Genomic DNA, 12828 nt, shown 5'->3' with positions numbered 1-12828 from the left:
CATCTATGAATGAATGGGGTTATAGTAAGCTACACGTACATATTATACAGTATATTAAATTAACAAGCATTAAAGTATTTGTTTACATAGATTTTTGTATTTGTCCAGGTTAATTGTAAATGTATTCCAGTACAAATGACAATAACATGTGGATTCATATAGCATCTAAATGCAGCTGCACTTCAAGATGCTATACAATTGATTTGCACACTTATCTATAAAGTTGTGAAAATGCTGCTTCATGCGTACAGTTAAGTTACAGGAATATTTTGTATAAACAAGTAACTGCAAAATACATATATACTGTACAGTATTTATATTTAGAGATATGCAAACATGTTTGTAAATGTGTCTGCAAAGCTTCTACTCTTACAAAAAATACTAAAAGTCTAAACTGATTAACTGCAGTGTTCATTTCCTACGAACAGTCCTGAGCCAGTAGTGAAATTTCCACATTACTATGACGGGGATTCGTCTGTCCACAAGAGAGCCACTTTTGACTTCCCTACAAAGTGGTACTCATTTTATTGACCCTGGAGGAAATGATGAGCCTAGTCAACTCCCCAACTAGAATTTTGACTTGCCACCTTTCAATTGCTAGCCATTCACTACCACGGAGCCACAAGGCGGTCGTGGTCTTAATGCAGTCGGACTGAATGTCAAAAAGTCGCAGAATAATACAACTGGGTGGCTGTCCTTGAACATTCAAGGGGAAAAAAGGGGATCACAACATTAATTTGCGTTACAGGCAGAGTGCATTTCTGGCAGGCTTAAAAAGAATTTGGGAAAGTGAAAAATTCCTGTTAAAAATGCGGAGGGGTTTGGTTTGTAGTCTTAAGCTTTACTTTATCACCTCCCGCCTGCATACACATCTACGTTGTGATCAACACAACATTGGTCATATTTAAGTTCCTTGAGCCACTACTGTGACGGGCAGTATCTCCATCGCCATTCAATTCACCCAAACCAATTACTGATAAAAATCAAACTGTCAGTCCAGTCCAATGCACTTAATACAATGCTGTACAACACTGTATTCATGTTCTATTACAGAATGTGGAGCACACAATTTAAGGGGTTATAAACCAACATCATGTACTTATATTCTTGGTTCTTTCGGTAAAGTCACGTAGAAGGGAAATAATAAAATAATAAAAATATAAAACAATAAAATTCTCACGACGTTTCGACTTTACCGAAAGAACCAAGAATATGAATCCCTGAAGTCACGAAAGTTTTCAATCAAAATCATGTACTTAATTATATATTTTGTAATCAACATCCATGTGGTGACATAGAGGAGCAATGAAGGCGTGTTATAACCTGGGTGGTCCCGTGGTTAGAGAAGTTGGCCCACAATCAGAAGGTGATGATTTCAAAACCTAGTTGGTGACCAACTCATCCTGTCATCCTTACAGGGTCAATACAATAGGTACCACTTTTGTAGCGATTCAAAAGTGGTTTTCATCTGAAGACTCGACCTTCGAGCACGGTAATGTAGAATGACGCCACTGGCTGTGGTTCTGCCCATTGCTGATCTGATCAGGGAGACACTTGCTGCACCTGCACACGAGTTACGGTGCACCTATCTTAATCCCTGGACCGTACAGCTCGCGTATCCCAATCGCGCCTGAGCAAATATAAGACCAGTAGATTGACTAAGGGCATACCATCTCCATTGTCATCACTGTGTAAACAAATCCACTTATTTAAGTGGTCAGGTTTCAATTGTTTAGATGCATTTATGGTGGCACAGCCCACCGCGTATCATCTGCACAGACAGACCCATGTTATGAGGTCAAACATTGCGTACTAACCAGTTTGCCGGGTGTGCATGAACAACTGTGAATGTTCTGCCTGGGGATGTACACCAGGTGTTATGGGGAAAGCCGATAACACAGAGACACTGCCTGGGGATTCAGTGCGCAGAGGCTGACAAAGGAAACGGCTTCCCATTGCATAAAGACGCTGCCCACAGCTATCGCCCGTGACGTGGCAGTCGGTATCGCAGCGAAATTTACCTTCTGCTGTGCTTGTCTATGGCAGCGTATGAAGACGCTGTGGATGCAGGTGCCTGTAGTTCTTCAAACACGTGGTCATCGCCGGCCAGATGAGCATTGTAAGAATGAGTGATATATCTAAAGCAAACAAGAAACTCATTTGTCAATTACACTGCCTTAAAAGAAAAAAAACATGTAAATAGCGGACGTTTCGGGAAATGGCCCTTCGGTATAGCACAAGCTTTATTATCAGTGACTCTCATTGGGTTTACACTTCATGCTGCAATTCCTAACATTATTCATGGCAAATGAGATAATTAAAAATTTTCAGGCACCCACGATATTCCAAATGCCATTTCACTCTGCCGTTTCAGAAGAAAGCCCATCACTCCTAAAGTGAGGTTTTCTCAGTGCTGCGTGCTGAATGGGGGAATTGGCTCAGGCACAACTCTCCTCGGGGAATTTATCTCACCCCGTGGCTCCCGGCTAACCCACCGCTGTCTCACCCAACACCGTATTTCCATGCCATTTTCAGTTGCTAGAATTTGGGTGGCCTGTGGTCGCCTTACCCTCACTCCTGCGGAGGGCTTCGTACCTCGCCCGTCGCCCCACTGATGTCCTCTTGAATCCCCCCCCCCCCCCCCACAAATACGTGCAGATACTAATGACGCTATTGTATGTAGAGTGTATAGGCATATGTGCGGACAAAATAAAATAAAAATGGGGGGGGGGGGGGGGCAGTCGACAATTGTTGTAAACCTGTTGGATGAACTTTTTACCCCCACATCTGGGGAGGGGCAAGGGGGGGCGTCAACTTTCTATAACTTTTTGATTCATGCCTTCTGAAAGGCTCTCATAATTTAGTTGACGGACAAACGTAACGGCGGGCTTTTATAATAGATGCGAGCACTTTCACCCTCTTGCCATTCCTTGCGGACACTGTCTTCATACACACCCATACAACCTACGCCTAGCAGCAAGTTTGTCAGGGCGACCTGCTCCTAATAGGATCTATTCCACACAGCCGGAAGGTAATATGCAGTCGGACTACATGGCTGATAACACCCAATCCAATTTTCTTTCTGTTCCTTCTCCACCTTTGTTCTGAGCTAGAATTCCGAAAGTTCAACCTGTTTTTGTTCATATTTAACCCTCATCATCACAAACATGTAGGCGACGAAAACCCCTCGTTGTGCCAACCGCAAGTGTCCACGTTTCACCGCGTTGTCGAAGGAGGCCTCCTGCGAGGTTAGGCGGCTGTCACGAGAGATCTGATGGAGCCACGAGTCCCTCGGATCGTCGACTGGACGGTTCCGTGATGGAGATGGACGATTCCCACTCTTTCCCTGGATGGATACAAGTAGGGCACGATGTGCAGCAGTGACGTGCTCCATCCTCGCCACGTGGCCAAACAGACGGACACGTCTTGAGCGGACGATGTCATCGATGGCGGGAAGACCGGTCCTTGATGAGACTCCTAAGGACCGAACTATCTGACCCCAAGCAGCTGTCACTGACACTGCGTCTGGGCAGGAAGGCCGGCAGCCTGTTTGAGAGTGACTGCAGGAGACATCACATCTTTTTTTATTTTTGCCACACAGTAGGCCTGGCATCATATAAAGTCTCGTATATTCGGATTGTTATAGATGTGCTGAGGCGACCTTGAGGCACGATGTTGTGCAAAGATTGCAAAATGGATGCAGCTAGGCCGACCCTGTGGAGAATGTCAGGCTTGCAGTGGCCGAACGGCCACTCGACGGCTGCTTGCAACCGAGGTATTTAAGGCCATTTTTGCCACCGACAACAATGCTGGCATCGCCTGCAGTGTTGGTGTCAGGGGGGTCAACTGCCTACGTTTTGCATCTTTGGATTCTGCCATTAAGACGGTGAGTCCAAGAGTGCATGCGATATCTTGAAATTGTTGGAAGCACACCTGGATCGTCCTGCGTCGTCAGCACAGTCGATCTCCTGAAATGACTGGTCTCACATTATTCCCAAGGATGTAGAGGCTAGCTCCATTATCCAGCCGATTCGACAAAACAACTCTGGGGCAAGGATGCATTCTTGGCGTAATCCAGATTTGTTTTTTTTAAATCACAAAATACTTTCCCAGTGTTCCTCACCAGTGGGCGTTTGCTCACATCACGCCCTCTAGTGACTACATATTTGTAAGACCTGCTGCTCTGCAGCAGTCCGGACTGCTGGTGTTGTGGGTTGGATGTCTGTGTTTGTACATTCCACTGCCAGGTGTGGCGGAGGAGGTCACTTGTTGCTAGTTTACATCCTCCGCACCGCAGTTACGATTCCCGCAATATACCACTCCTCGGTTCCTGCAATTCCTCTAGCACGCACACTGCTGACGAATCCCACTGCAAACGAACCACCACCACTGTGGCACTGCTTCAGCCATAGCCTGGCACTTACTCCCATGTCCTCTCCGCATGCAGGAGTCCTCCGTTCGCAATACAGAACATCACCCATCCATTATCATGTGCTTACATTGAGGCTGCATAACGTGTACATACATTCATGTGCATGCAGAGCAGTGATTGTATCCGCTGGGTGTTAATGGAAAAGTGAAATGCATCATTTGAAACGTTCTCAGTGAAAGTGTCCACTCTGAAATTATAATTTGGCGTTGTCCTTTTTTTAATGGTGGCCCTGAGCCAGGTGTAGACATTCCACATTCATATCGTGGGGCACAGTCTTTCCATATACAAATTGTTTGTTGCTTGCAGTGATTCAAGCGCATTGCATTGACAGGGTTATGATCTGAGAAGCGCCATCTCCTAACTTTTAACGTGCGATACCATGAATGCTAGTTTAAAACTTAGCGTTGGTGGGGAAATAAAAAAAATACATTCCAAAGTAAATACATACTTCAAGCATGGCATGCAAACAGGCCGATATTAAGAGGATGTCGTACACATGCACCACAATGTACAGGATATTATGAGAGACGATAGCCCCCCTTTAAAGTCAATAAATAAGCATTATAAGAGAGGGCGTAACTCGGAACTGTAAGGCACTTGGGATGGTATGGCACGTGGGAAAGAAGCAGCTATTTTATTTTAAGAGGCCACGGAATGGGAGAGAGCACTGCAATGCGTATAGAGGCACAGTCAAGGCGAGCTGCCCTGTAAGGCATGCAACATTGGGCCAATGTTGCCCCAACGTTCCATGTTAACTGGGTGTGCACGAGGGGGGGGGGGAGGGGGCAGACATGAGCTAAGGTGGCTCGTTACCTATCGTCGATACCCCCGAACTTCCCTGGATTTTAATTAGAACGAGAGAAGTCCCCGCCGCTTAACGATGCCCCCCTCCCCATCAACAAAATCCCGACATCTCCCCACCCCCAGGTGCCCCCCCCCCCAATCCAGCTGTACCCCCCCCCCCTCCGGCCCCTCCCCTCGCCCCCCGTAGGCTGGACACCTTCCGACCCATGCTGGACGTAGCCGGGCAGCCAGCGACGACGTTGGTGGACCAACGACGGTCAGCCACGGCAAATACTTCGTCATTTTCAGATAGACGATTGGATAGGATTCTAGTACGGGCAGTAATGTTACGGTGTTTAATGGCCCATGTGGTCAGTGTTACGAAATGTGTTACGGTTCAACACAAAAGGGAAGCATTGTTAAACTCCTAAAAAAGAAGAAAGATTGCACATTTGCGTATGAACCTTATGGCTGGACCCCGGGGTCCCGAATAAACGGAAGTCAAAATCGTGATTAAAACATTTATTTTTGGCGACTCCGTCCTACCGCGCACATCAACGCTGCGACCCGCCTGGCGAGGATCGTTCTCGTGTCGTGTCCAAGCGCAGCGGCGATGATGAATGCGCAGAAGAAACAACGCGTTCAAACTTTGATTAGCGCATCGTGTAGAGCTCGTCGAGAGGAATAGATTGCCGCATCGTTCGCCGTCGACAGACATAAGATGACGTCGCAACGCAGTTTATGCGAGAGCCGGGGGCTTACGGGAGCCCGGGGTCCCGCCATAAGGTTCGTATAACGCTGTAAAACAATGCGAAATCGAGTTTTGATGCTGGCTTGCTTGTCGGAAGGGGCGCAATGAGTCACCACAATTGCACACACACAGAAAAAGATCCCCTGGTAATACTTAACAGCGAACGACGGGGTGGGTGGCCAGCACCACGCCCGGCCGCCTTTGTCTCCACAGTGATGATGTTTACATACCGTACCAGGTATTAATTTGAGGCTGAGTCGACATAGGGGAGGCCCAGGGCCAGTTCACATAATTATCGCTGGTGTTGGTTATAAGCGGGAATGGAACTACACTTTTGCTCCACACACAAAAACACGCGTGCACGCACACACACGCGTGTGCACGCACACACTAACTTTAACACAAACACTGACTTATTACATTTCGCAGTTCCGTTTGCAAGTGGGAGTTTTGCGTTTTAAGTCGATGTCAAAAAATATATTTCATGGAAACTGGTTCGTAAGTGCGGGCGTTCGTAAGTCGGGTGTTCGTAAGTAGAGGGCAGTCTGTATTGAGTTTTTTTTACAGATATTTCTAACACTGCCTTGCGACCATTGGAATTTTGTATTATTTCAACGGCAGTTTTTATGAAATCTTACTCGGTGACATCACCGACTATAGCGTGCTCGGTTTGCAATCATACCTTTAGGTGGTTTTAAACACATCATCCCTGAGTATGTTGATAAAACAACAAAAATACCACTTCATTGCGGAAAGTCGACGAGTGGTGGTGCAATGGAGAGACTGCTCTTGGCCATATGGATATTGAACTTCCACCACTTATACTCTCAGATTAGAAAATAAGGAAGATACTTCGATTTAACTTTACTCGGTTATGTAAACAATAATAATCCTCACAGCGGGCTGTACTGATATCACCGAGGAGGAGATGGGACCTGCCAAAGTCAGCCCTGACACTGAATCAGATGTGCCACCTCTAGGTGGCGCGTGAGCGGTGCGGTGGTGAAATCCACGTGGCAGACTTGTGGCAGTGGTGGCAGCAGTCAGCGGCGCTCTGGTGGGTTTTTTTTTTACCCAGGCTGTGCCAGACAACTCTACGCTTTGGCTGCTGCCCGGCAACAAGCCACATCATCGCGACTCCCGCCACGGGATTGGAGCAAGTTGCGCAACATTGTTCAATTGGCTCGCGTCTGATTGGAGAGAGACGGAGGGGAAAAAATTGGCCCTCGCACATGATGAAAAACTAACTTGGTGGTTCACACAGCCACTCTCGCCCACATGCTTCACACGGGTGGGGAGGAGGCTTGTGGGGGGAGGGAAACGGTGGGAAGGAGTCGTTTTTGATAGTGCATGTTGAAGCTTGATGCATTCCGGTGTGTGTGTGTGTCTCTCTCTCCGTGTCGCTGCGTACGAGTGGATACAAGTTGTAAAACCTTGCGTAGGCAGTCAATGTCATAATTTGCGGTACACACACCTTGTCAGCAATGTTTATCTGAAAATTATTTTATCGATTCGTTATTGTGAATTGCTATGGCACCAAGGGTATTCTTGCAGGGCTCGGGCAGGTCATGCGCTGGCCATGTTCATGCACAGTTGGGTCAGCTGCAGAGGGCTGTGATTGGTCAGCAACATATCTCGTCTCTGCAAAAAGATGACGATCATTGATTATCTGCAAAGTGGTAATTATGTTATTCATCTAAAGAGGTGGTAGGTTGAGTCAACTTCTGACCAGGATATAAACTCTAGGACCTTACGATTCTATGTCAAGCACCCCGTTCAAGTCACCCTGGCAGATTGTATAATAATAAAATGTTTATTGCAGCCATCATTAGCGGCGGGCTTGCATTTTATGCCTAATTTAGTCGTTGGTAATATCTACACAGGTTAAAGTGAGCGTGAAATAAATGCATATACAGTGCATGTACTTATACGCAACCGTTTAGCTTTAAAAATAATATTAACAATTGTTATTGAGTTGTTAGTGAGATTATATTGAGCGTGACTTGTGTCCCCAAGCAGAGATTGCTCACACGGATCTTCATATCAAACTCTTCAAAGTTATGGTGCTCCCATTGCTTGAAGTTCTTGCATTTCGGAATGTGCAGATGATACATCTTTAAATTCTGACATATCACGATGGCAGTTTTAAAGATGATTTACAGCCGCAATGACTCGCTTCAGACTGCCTTCTACAAACAAGCAACAACTGAAGGTTAAGGTCACCCTCCTCTAATGGGCTGCCAATGCCACAGGGTTGTGATAACATGGGTGGAGGGATCACTAAATCGCTGATTGCTCAGCTCTTAATCGACAATAGCGCAGGGCAGGGCAGCATGAGAAGTCCACTGCAAGTAAAACCACATTTTCGTCCGTAGCCGGGGACTCCCAGGGCAGTCGTGCGTGCGTTGCCTTGCGCACCACTTTCACTACCGCACGGTGCCACGATCGCCAGCTGCGATAGGAGTTTATCCGAGATGACTCCACATGGACACGAGACGACGGGTGGCAAGTGGACCAGGCGTTTCATGTCAGGAGTGTCTCCCCGTGAACAGGCACTGCAAGAGGGCACTGATGACCGAGGCACGACGGCGGTGTGGGAAATTGTACCATCGGCGTGCTGTTATAATGTGCCCCGATTGTGATGCAATTGTTTTAAAGTTGACGAGGCCGGGAGGTCTGATAGAAAAGTGGTTCCGGTCGCTGGCTTTGTCACTCTGGTGGAGGGAGGGAGTAAGAAGAACCTCCACAAAAAAGAGGGAAGATCAAAGCATATCCCTGTGGTTGGTGCCTGATTAATGAGCGTGCGGGCCGCGGGGTGTGGGGGGGGAGGAGGGCGGCATGAGGTTGGGGCCCCGGCGCCGGGAGATGAATGTGGGACCTGGGTGGCTGCGTCCGGGAAACCCACGCGTGCGGCAACAGAGCGGGGCCTTTGCAGCCTTTAAAAATAACACGGCGTTCCACGCCAAGACTCACAGCACGGAATCGCATGAGCTCACCGGGACGTGCGCCAGGAATTTTATTTGAAGGAACCCCCACATCCCACCCCGCCCCCCACCCCACAAAATGAAGTGCATGTACAAACACAAAGTTCCTACTGTTGGGTGAGCTGTACCAAATCCCCCATGAAATTGTGCAGGGATTGGACGAGTGGCAGGCGCCAAAGGAGGCTGCCTGCCATCGCTGTGCAGGGAGCTGCAGGCCTCTTGCTTCTTGGAGACAAGAGTTACACCAAACAAGAAAAAATGGACACAAACCTCATGACAATACAACTTCCTTGCCGCCTGCCACGGATGACAATGGGGAACGATGCAACGCAGCGTCCGCATTGTTTCAGCGGAATCTGCGCTGCACTGACCCAACGACCATCAACGCCCCACTCGCAGCAGCAACATTCCTCCTGAGGCTTGTGCCAGTTGTTTTGTTCCATTTGTAGTAAACGCCTTCTAAGACGATTCGTGTAGAGGGTGCTTTCGTTCTTTATTTCCCAACTGCAGTACAGCACAGACCCCGCTCCTTCTCTCTCAGAATATTCTCCCGGATGACAACGTCCTTAGAAGACGCGTATCTCCGATCCGCTGGCAGAGTCAGCCCTGCTCTCTCGGCCTCGCCGCTGGCTGGCGGCGTGCCGGAGGGGAGATGCGAGCTCCGCTGGAGATCCGCCACGTGGTCGGGTGGCGAAGAGAGGAGACGACGAGCAGCCCGACGTAGTTTGGACCCAAGGCTCCCCACACCGACCATGAGTCCTCCTGCGCCCCTGCTTATATTCCGCCGGGCGCAGCTAGGCTCCGCCTTTGGCCACGCCCTCTCATGGAATCTTCTCGATGGTTCCAGAAGTATGTCTCCCGACACCGTCCATCACCTTTGGCCCAGATACTGTTCCCTCTTAGGATCGGATGGCGTTACATAATGGTGAATGTGCCGAGTTACCCTTTTACAACCAATAGATGGCGCGCTCTCATTACACATTGATAAACGTCGCAAGGTGAATGCAGAAAATAAGAGGGTGTGTAAAGTACCCCGCTACATTATTAGGGACTGTGGCCGAGTAGGAGGTGGCAGACACACAGTAGCATAGTACGTCAAGTGAAGTTGCAACTTTTGAAAGAATTCCCGTCAACCTTGTAGCGTGACTGTTTAAAAGAAAGACATTAAACATGCCAAAAACAAATATCCCCCTTTATAGCCTTAATAAACTTTTGGGGCAAGTCAGAAAAATAATCTTTATTTATCCTGAAGGAATCCGATAAGCTGTTAGTGAGCACATATAAGAAGGCTGGAACGACACACAAGAGGGTGGGTGGTCAACACCACGCCAGGCCGCCTTTGTCTCTGTCGTGGCAATGTTTAAACATCACACCGGGTACTCATTTGAGGCTGAGTCGACCAAGGGGAGACCCAGGACCAGTTCAGGTAATCGTCACTGGTGTTGGCCGTGAGTGGGAATTGAACTCGGGTCGCCAGGTTTGTAGCAAAGTGCACACACAGTGCCCACTCACTTTGACTTGGCTATGGGGCTGATTGGAGGCATGTCTTATGATGCACATTTACTCTGTATCTATCATCCTGCAGCATGGCCAATGCTTAGGAAAAGAGTGGTTCTCCCACATCTAGACCGTTTCATATTCACCGCCCGTCCCAGTCGATGGAAATGCAAAACGTGAACGTGTGAGTGTAGGGATGTTCCGGCACTGAGCCTGTTGCAGCGCTAGGCCTGTCGTCAAACATGCCACGGCCCAGTGCATTGCAATGCTCCCTGTAGCGGGCAACTTGACGGCCAGATTAGCGCTCACGTGTTTGTCCGTAGTGAAGGACATGGGACAAATGCACGAGCGGATGTCATCCCTTGCACTCCTCTCCGGGGCCTCGTCTTGTTGCTGGGTGGTTTGGACCCCTTCCCCACCCACCCAGTGGTTCTCGGGTTACACAAACCACGATGTCTGCTCCACTGCGGCACTGGAGGCGATGGCCTCGTTTGCCCCGAGAGTGAGACACTGCAGCTGCTCCTGGACTCAAGGCTGGCCCCGTGCCCGACGAACAAGCCTCACAGCATATGTCCCCAACTGCACAAAAAATACCGAAAGTTGTGGATTCTCGTCCAGAATATTTCAGTCCCTGACATAATTGACAAACTAGCCAGTTTTTAAAATAAAAAAAAATTCTACCCGCAGCAATGATCATGGTGCATCTGTCAAATCTTTTCCCATGTTCTCCCTTGAATTAGACGTTTGGTCTGAATGGGTTGTTAACCGGTTATAAAGGTAGTCTGTCCAAGACGCCAGTGTTCTCCGCAAGGAAAACAATGATTACAGCTGTTCTGATGGAAGTCTTGCCTCCCACGATAGATGTCTACCAAAGACAGCTGCTGCTGAGACCGTCATCCATGCTTTCATCACATTTTGACTTGACTACCGTAACTATGTCCTCTACAGCCTCACCAATGGCCTCATCTGAAAACTCCAGATGATCCAAAATGCTGCAGCCAGACTTCTCAGCCGAATCCTTAAACGAGACACCACAAAAGTACATTCGCTCCACTGGTTCCCAATCCAATCCCAGATCAAGCTCAAGGTCGCATTTACTGTCTCCTGCCTACCTTTTCCCATTTGCATCACTCTACTTTTCCCTGTGCACTCTGTTCCAGCCACAAACACTTTCCATAAAAGTCAACAGTCGATCTTTGGAGGTCGCTCATCGTCGTCTCCTGCCGTTATAGTTTGGAACTCCCTTGCTCCAGCATTTCATGCTGTTGACTACCGGTTCCTCTTTAAGTTCTGGCTTCAGACCTTTTACCTGTGACTGAGCACCTCTCTACACAATGAGCTATGCATATTCTGTTTCTACGCTGTCTTGAGATCCGTTCGCAATTCGATGCTAAATAAATAGAAACTGTATTGTAAAGTGTAGGGTTGGCGCCATATAAATGTTCACGATATGATAATAATTTCCATGATATTACGACAATCAGAATATCAGTTTTCCATACATTTGTAATTATATTTAGCGTTTGTATCCTCTAAATGTGTGTGTTTCACTGTACTTCCGGCAGAAATAAATATCGAAAGGTTATTCAACCGCAGTTCACTCAACGTACGCCTGCCATAATTTTACATCACGTACCAGCTTGATTAATGCATCTCTACCTCTCTACAGCGTTTGCAATCTATAATGCATATAACGCTCATGCTGGCAGTTACCCAGGAATCAATTGGGGCAATTAAACACACCATACATTATGTCATTCAATCACTGTTCCGTCAATTACGCCAGAAGTCAGTTTGTACAGAGCTAATATGATGGGTAACATGTATGTATCTCGAAGTGTAAATATTATGCTTGATTCTGATTTTATAAATGTTTCATCAGGAAATAAAAAAAACATTTCATAAACAATTATTGAGCAGCAATAACCGTGCTCGGACAATGATTTAGCAGAGTGGATGATACATTTATTGTGGATTGTATATCACACGATTTAGCATAGCGTCGCCATATCCCTGTTAGCGCTAGTAAAATTGTATTGGCCGCTGTTGAGAGACGTGCGTCCTCTTGGAGATGTCCTCGCTGAGGATGCTGACCTCTGAGCCCGTTGACATTAAATAGGCTGCAAGATCCCCCCCGTGCACAACAGACATGGCACAGCAGACGCGACTGGGTAAGGCTAGGGTTCATTTAAATTAAGTTATGAAATTACGCCCCAAGGCTGCCACAGCACATAGCCAAGTTAAATACTGTCTCACCGAGGCATGTGTAAGCAATTTACCTCCGCAGTGGCGGCCTGGTCATGAGAGTGCCTTGCTCATGTACCATTCCTACAGCACTGCCTCGTGTTGCAGAGCCGAGACCACGCAAGTGGTGTTGGAGA

Source organism: Lethenteron reissneri, chromosome 23 (genome assembly GCF_015708825.2).
Source record: "Lethenteron reissneri isolate LAM-NWPU_2019-01 chromosome 23, ASM1570882v1, whole genome shotgun sequence".
Taxonomy (NCBI): Eukaryota; Metazoa; Chordata; class Hyperoartia; order Petromyzontiformes; family Petromyzontidae; genus Lethenteron; species Lethenteron reissneri.
The sequence above is the reverse complement of the archived record's forward strand: the minus strand, read 5'-3'. Positions refer to the sequence as shown.